Below are 7,113 nucleotides of genomic sequence, written 5' to 3'. Positions count from 1 at the left end.
CCGGGGATGTGTGCTGTGTGGACAACCAGGACATATCCATAACCGAGTTCCAGGTGGGAAGCTATCTGTCTGTCTCCATCCACCAGATGTACATTTCGTAACAGGAGACACCTCGTCCTACTCATTGCTGGAACCTCAACCCGTAGAACATCATAGGCACTCAATAAATGCTAGCATATTAAACAAAAGAAAGAATGCATCCTACTGACCACTCCCTAGGAAAAACAAAGCTCAGACTCAGTTTCTCTTTCTCTCATTCTCCCTTCCAGCCTTGTATCTGGGGAGCGCCTCGTTTGGGCTGACACTGTCTCTTGAGATTCTGCTTCCTGGGAACATGGGTGACAAGCACAGCTTGTTTTACGTAGTTGTTGTGAGGAATGCATGTGACGTGCATGGAGGACATTAGGAGAACACTGGACATGTGTCGTTTTCAGTAAACAATGGCACCAGTGATGAGCATTGAGATGGGATTTTCCAGCCAACGACTGTCCTGCCCCCGATTTACTGGCCTGCGCTGGAGATGCAGAGGTGAGTAACTGCGGTCCCTCCAGGAGTACACAGTCTGGTGGGTGTGCCAGACACACGCACAATCAGAACACCAGGTGGTCGCAACCTGTAATGGACATTTGATGCACGATGGACTAAAGGAGCAGAGCGAGGACCCCTGAATTTCCCTAGCGATGATGCTGATGCTGAAGGATGTGGGTGTGTTCAGGAACGCAGGGTGAGGGGAATTCTAGATTAAAAAGCAGCATGTCTGCGTTACCAGAATGAACAATGAGGAACCCAAAGGGCATGACAAACTCATTCCTCATGTTGTAACCAAACCTGCCTCCCTGAAATTTGCCAAACACTGGTTCTTTCTCTCCCTCTCCTTCTCCCTCCCCTTTCTGGCATGCTCTCTCTCTCTAACATTCTCAAACTTACGTCCTGAGGAAATAACCTAGGGTGATGTACATGTTCCGTATCTGATTGGGGTGTTGGTCACACAGGTGATTATATTTGTCAAAACTCGTACTAGACATTGAAGATCTGTGCATTTTACTCTATACAGCTTTACAAAACCAAAAGCAACCAAGCAACCAACTGATCAACAAAAACAAAAAGTGAATGTAGAATGGAAGTCAGAAATCAAGAGTGGTCCAAGCAGAAGAGGATCGTACTCCTTTCCTGCTGGTGTCTGTACCTCTATTAATGCATCCATTACTAACTGATTATGCTAGAGCAAGTTCAGCAGTATGGGGAACACCCATACCAGCGCCCCATAGTTTCTAATGTTTACCCAATGCCTGTGTGAGCAGCACGATGCTCTGCTCACTAACTTTGTGGGTTTGGGCATATTTGTTCACTTCTCTGAACCCACTACAATACAGTGGGGGTAATAAAACCTACCTTGCCAGGGTTGAATGAGCTGATGCCATCAGTGCTAATGTTATCCCCCTTCAACAGATTCCAAAACTGAGATACAAAGAGGCTAAGTAACTTGTCTAAGGTTACAGCTGTAAACAGTAGGGCTTGGGTTAATACTAAGCCAACCTGATTGCAAAGTTCGGTCTTATTCACTGGATGAGATTGATTGAATATCATATCATATCTATTACTCTCTTCCCATCCCTCCCTCCGTCCCTGAATGCAAGAGCCCACTGTGCCCACCCCCAGTCCCCACGACCTCTGTCCTCACTCTGGACCTCAGTCACCTAGGATCTCTCTAGGATGGATGGATTCCATGTCTTCGAGGACCCTCTGGAGGCTTGAAGATAAGGATTCATGTTTACCAGCAATGACATCATGGGTCTGGTCTCTGAAGATCTGAATTCACTTCTGGCTCAACCACACACATTTCAAAACACCCTACATGGTTCCAACCTCCACAAGCCTCACTTAGCCCATCTGCAAAACGGGATGTAACTGGGCACTGTTTTCCCAGAACTATCAAGACCCAGAGCTGAGAAGGAAAAAAAACCAACATCAACCTCCCAGTGTAAGGTCAGAGAATCACCAGCAGCTGGGGCGGGTCTCCTGGTCCAGGCGTGGCCCGCCTAAGAGCACAAGTTCAGCATGATCTCTGCCACGCCATTTCCACCTCCCGATTTCAGAACTGACTGGAAGAAGGACGTTGCCTCTTTGGAGAGAAATTCATGACAATCAGCTTTCCCCTCCCTTAACATCCTCATGAGGAGAAAGAACAAGAACTTGGGGGGTTCCTGCAAGGGAGACCAGCTTAGCATCTTCTTGGCCACTGAACTCAGTGACCTGCCTTTGTGCTCCCAGGACAGGGCACAATGCGTGACCCTGATATTTTCACCGGACACAGGACTCTCTCTAGAATAAAGACGGCATGTCCCAGACCCTCCTTCATCCGGCTGGGGTCGTGTGACCAAGTTCTGGCCAACAGGATGTGAGGCGCAGTGATGGCAGAGACAAGGACAAGAGAGAAGCAGCTTGGGTGCTTATCTGCCCTCGACAGCGTATGCAAGACTGTTCAGAGAGAGAAAAAGGTTTTTGTTTTTCTTTTTTTAAAAGATTTTATTTATTTGAGAGAGAGGGAGAGTGAGAGTGAGAAGCAGACTCCCTGCTGAGCAGGAAGCCCGATGCGGGGCTCGATCCCGGGACCCTGAGATCCTGACTTGAGCTGAAGGCAGACGCTTAACCGACTGAGCCACCCAGGCGCCCAAGAAAAAGGTATTTCTATTTTGTTTAAGGTACTACTCTGTTTTGGGGTTTCCTAACTAATATACAAGGGGAAACAAAATCTTGATGGTGAACTGCCAGGTGGACAGGGGGACCGGTCCTATCTCCACCTGGTTCCTAACTCCCAAAGGTATAGAGAATGGGGGCCTGTATTCATTTGCTAGGGCTTCAGTGGCAAAGTATAGCAAGGTGGGTGGCTTTGAACAACACGAGTTTACTGACTCACAGTTCTGGAGGCTGGAAGTCAGAAATCAAGGTGTTGGCTGTGCCATGCTCCCTCTGAAACCTGTACGGAAGGATGCTTCCTTGCCTCTTCCGGCTTCTGGCAGCCCCAGATGCCCCGTGGCTTGTAGATGCATCCATCCAATCGTCCCTGGTCACGTGGCATCCTCCCTGTGTGTCTTCACCTCACCTTCCTGCTGCGCATGTCTGTCTCTGTGTCCCAACGTCCCGTTTGGTAAGGACACCAGTCATAATGGATCAGGGCCCACCCTAACGGCCTCATTTTAACCTGATTACCGCTGTAAAGGCCCTATTTCCAAATAAGATCACATTCTGAGGTGCCTGGGGTTAGGACTTCAAGATCTCTTTTTGGGGGAGGAGGCATGTTTCAACCTATAACAGGGCCACACAGAAGGTAGGTAAGATTTCTGGGCCAGGGGCGCCTGGGTGGCTCAGTCGTTAAGCGTCTGCCTTCGGCTCAGGTCATGATCCCAGGGTCCTGGGATCGAGCCCCGCATCGGGCTCCCTGCTCCGCGGGAAGCCTGCTTCTCCCTCCCCCACTCCCCCTGCTTGTGTTCCCTCTCTCGCTGTGTCTCTCTCTGTCAAATAAATAAATAAAATCTTTAAATAAAAAAAAAAAAAAAAAAGGGCACCTGGGTGGCTCAGTCGTTAAGCGTCTGCCTTCAGCTCAGGTCATGATCCCAGGGTCCTGGGATCGAGTCCCACATCGGGCTCCCTGCTCGGCGGGAAGCCTGCTTCTCCCTCTCCCGCTCCCCCTGCTTGTGTTCCTGCTCTCTCTATCTCTCTCTCTGTCAAATAAATAAAATAAATAAAATCTTTAAAAAAAAAAAAAAAAAAAAAAAAAAGATTTCTGGGCCAGTCTTTCTAAAGACTGGTGCAGGTAATGGAGCAGTCAGTACCTAAAAAACCGGAACACAGTGTGACAACATCAGCCCAAGGCAAGCTGGTGATGTTAAGTACTAGGTATCTGGGGTACAGTTTCGGGTGCTGCTCTAAGTGCTTCTCATACAAGAGCCCATTCATCCCTCAGCGCAACCTGCTGCAGGAAGCGGGATTATTACCCCATTTGATAGAGGACAAATATGAGGCACAGAATGGTTAAGTAACTTGGCCAACGTCACAAGGCATGAGTGGAGAGCTGGGATCTGAACCTAGATGGTCTGCCTTGAGAGCTGCGGTTGGAGGTTCTTCCAGGTTTCCCCTGCCCTAGGCGTCAGGGCAGGCCATCCCTTTCCAAGCCCTTTCCGGGTGGGGGAGTGGTGACAGACATTCCCACAGCCTCCACCACAAACTACGCACTGTTCTCTCCATCCCCAGAGCACTGAACCCACCTCATGCATGTCCTTGCCCAGCCTCCTCCTGGACACCTCCAGTGTCCTGCCTCCAGTGCATCACCCACATGGCCCTAGAGGAGTCTCTCCATCCTCCAGTGCCGTCCCTCCCCCTTTCCTGCTCACATTCCTCCCATGGCTCCCCAGCTCCCCCAGGAGAAAACCGAGCTCCTTAACCTGGCCTTCAAAGCCCTTCGCAGAATGGCCTCTGGAACTAAGCAGGTGCCTTCCTCATTTGAGTTCCCTCTCTCCAGCTAGCTCAACCACCAGCAAGTACCAAGGACCAATCACAGCTGACAGCACCAGGATCTCCCCCCAGAACCTCCTGGAGGACCCCCTGGTCCTTCACACGCATAACACGTATGTTGATCTTGGAGTCTTCCTGCAAACCCATTCCTCCTCCGGGGGTCCTCATCCATGGTCAGTCCTCACGGTTCACCCAGTACCGGACCAGATCCCCAGGGAGATTCTCCTCCCTCCTCCTTCTCCTCACCATCCCTCCCCCACCTGTCATCTCCAAACCCCATCCCTCAACCCCATCTCTCTTGCGTTTTCTTTCTGCCTTGTATCCTCCCCTGTGTCCCCACAGCCCCTGCCCCAGCTCAGCTCTCCTCTCCCTCTGCATCTCACCCCAGACTCCTCTCAGGCCTCCTCGCCTCCGGTCTCCCCACTCTAGTCCATCCCCCACACGGCCCCAGAAGGCTTTCTTCACTCAGGGCTGATCTTGCCCCCTCTCCTAATCAGGGCCATCCCATGGCTCCCCAGCACCCTGGGACAGCGTCAGTCCCCCTTGATATGCCCCTGCACACTCTCCAGCATCATTCTCGATCTTTGTGCCTGTGGTCCTTACATTCCAACGGCAGCCTCTCCTTCTGTAAGGAGGTCCTTAACTCTTCCGCCAAGCAGCACTAGCACGTGTTGTTCCTCCATATCCGATGTGCCCTCAGAGCGTCAGAATCCAGCTCCTGCTTCCAGGCACAGTTCGAACCTGTTCCCGACGCACACACGCACCCGGACCCTCCCTACTCGGACACGCAGAGGTCACCCTCAAGCACTGCCCCAATCTCCCCACACACGCAATGGTCTCTCCCAACCAGTTCCATCCCCCTCACCCGGACACACAGTGAACCCGCCCACCCCTACCTCCCGCGTCCCCGCCCGGTGAACTCGCCCATCCATCCAGAGGCCCCGCCTTCTTTTCTCAGCAGAGGTCTTCCAAGCCCCGTCCCACCTTTCAAACTAGTGTCTCCTGAAGGCCTCTCCTCTTCCAACTGTTTGGATCCCTTTATCCCGCGCCCCCTCCCCCCCAGCATTTACCCCCGGATCAGTGGTCCCGCCCGGCGAAACGTCCCTGCCCTACCCAGGCCCACTCCTCCCACCCCTGTGCTGGAAACTTGGTATGTCCCGGGGTGGCCCCCGGAAACGGGGACCGGGCGAGACCATTAGCCGAGGAGGGGGAGACGCAGCAAGGGAGTCCCTGTTCAACTACGGACGGTCGAGACCGCCGGCTCCCCTGGTGCCTTTCAGACTCGACCGGTGTCTCCCCAGACTTCGCCACCTCCCTATCGCTGCCCCCACCCCACTTAGTGCTGCGATCTTCACCCTTCCGGCCAGGTACACTGCGGTTCACGGGAGCCTCCGTTCACCGGGGGAACTCCGGGCAGAAGCGCTGCCGGTCGCCCCAATGTGCCTGCGTGGCGCATTTCCGGTAGCCTGGCTGATACCTGTTACGATGTTGATCCGGGCTAACAAATAAATGGGAGCCCCTCCCCATGGAGCGTCACCAAACGTTAACGCACACTTTCAGTCTCTCAAAGAAAGCAGGAAGGCTGATACATAATAACAACCAGTTACCGATGTGCTTGGCACGTACTAGACAGTATAAGCACATTATTTTCAATTCTCCAGCCAGCCTTGGTGAGTTAGTATTATCCCCATTTTCCACATGAAGACACTAAGGTTCAGAGAGGGGAAGCCTCAGCAAGTGCTGTGATAGAGCAGAATGGGAGCCAGCCCTGCATGACTCCATCCCTACTCGCTGCCTAATGAGAGCCATTGGAAATGCAGGGACATATATGGGGCGCCTGGGTGGCTCAGTCGGTTAAGCGCCCAACTCTTGATTTCAGCTCAGGGTATGATCTCAGGGTCGTGAGATCAAGTCCTGTGTAGGGCTCCATGCTGGGTGTGGAGCCTGCTTAAGATTCTCCCTCTCCCTCTCCCTGTGCAGCCCCCTGCCATGCGCTCTCTCAATCTGTCTTGAAAGAGGGAGGGAGGGAGGGAGGAAGGAAAAGTGCAGGGGTGGAGGTTTGAGTTGGGGAGGACTCTCTGTTGTGTGTCCTTTGGCAAGTCACGGAATCTCTCCGACTTAATTTCCATAGCTAGGAAACGGGTGCCATGCCCACCTCCCAGGGTGTTCGGGGTGATCATAGAGGGCATCTCTTAGCTCTGCCACCCTCAGCACTGGCTTCATTCTCACGCTCTATCAAGATGCTCCCAAGCAGGTCTAGGCCTGACCATCTCATTCTGGGGCTTCTTAGGATTGAGAGCATGTTTAGAAGCCCCCCACCCTGAGCAGACCCATTGGCCAGGATTGGGTCACACGCCCGTTCTTAAACCATTCACTGGTACAGTGGCTGAGATTGGCCCAGACTACTCATTTGCCACGCTGGCATACTGGTCCAGATGAGGGAGGAAGAGGGCTGTTGGGGGGAGATGGATTCTTTTGGCCCCTCCATTCCATCTGGCCCCAGGAAGTCTTATTGATAGAATGGAAGAAGAAATGTTGGAGCACCTCAGGTTCTCTCCAAGTCTAGGCCTCCCCCCTCTCCCCGAAAAGCCAGGAACTCAG

The 7,113-nt window shown here is 52.6% G+C and overlaps 1 long non-coding RNA gene across 1 annotated transcript; it reads left to right on the top strand.

Moving 5' to 3' along the window:
• Positions 1-1,410, top strand: LOC144380196 (uncharacterized). The gene is made up of 2 exons (XR_013444097.1): positions 1-528; positions 1,055-1,410. It is a non-coding gene; the product is annotated as an uncharacterized LOC144380196 (long non-coding RNA).
• Positions 1,411-7,113: the final 5,703 nt, after the last annotated feature.

This window comes from Halichoerus grypus, chromosome 15 (assembly GCF_964656455.1).
Source record: "Halichoerus grypus chromosome 15, mHalGry1.hap1.1, whole genome shotgun sequence".
Taxonomy (NCBI): domain Eukaryota; kingdom Metazoa; phylum Chordata; class Mammalia; order Carnivora; family Phocidae; genus Halichoerus; species Halichoerus grypus.
The sequence above is the reverse complement of the archived record's forward strand: the minus strand, read 5'-3'. Positions and strand labels throughout refer to the sequence as shown.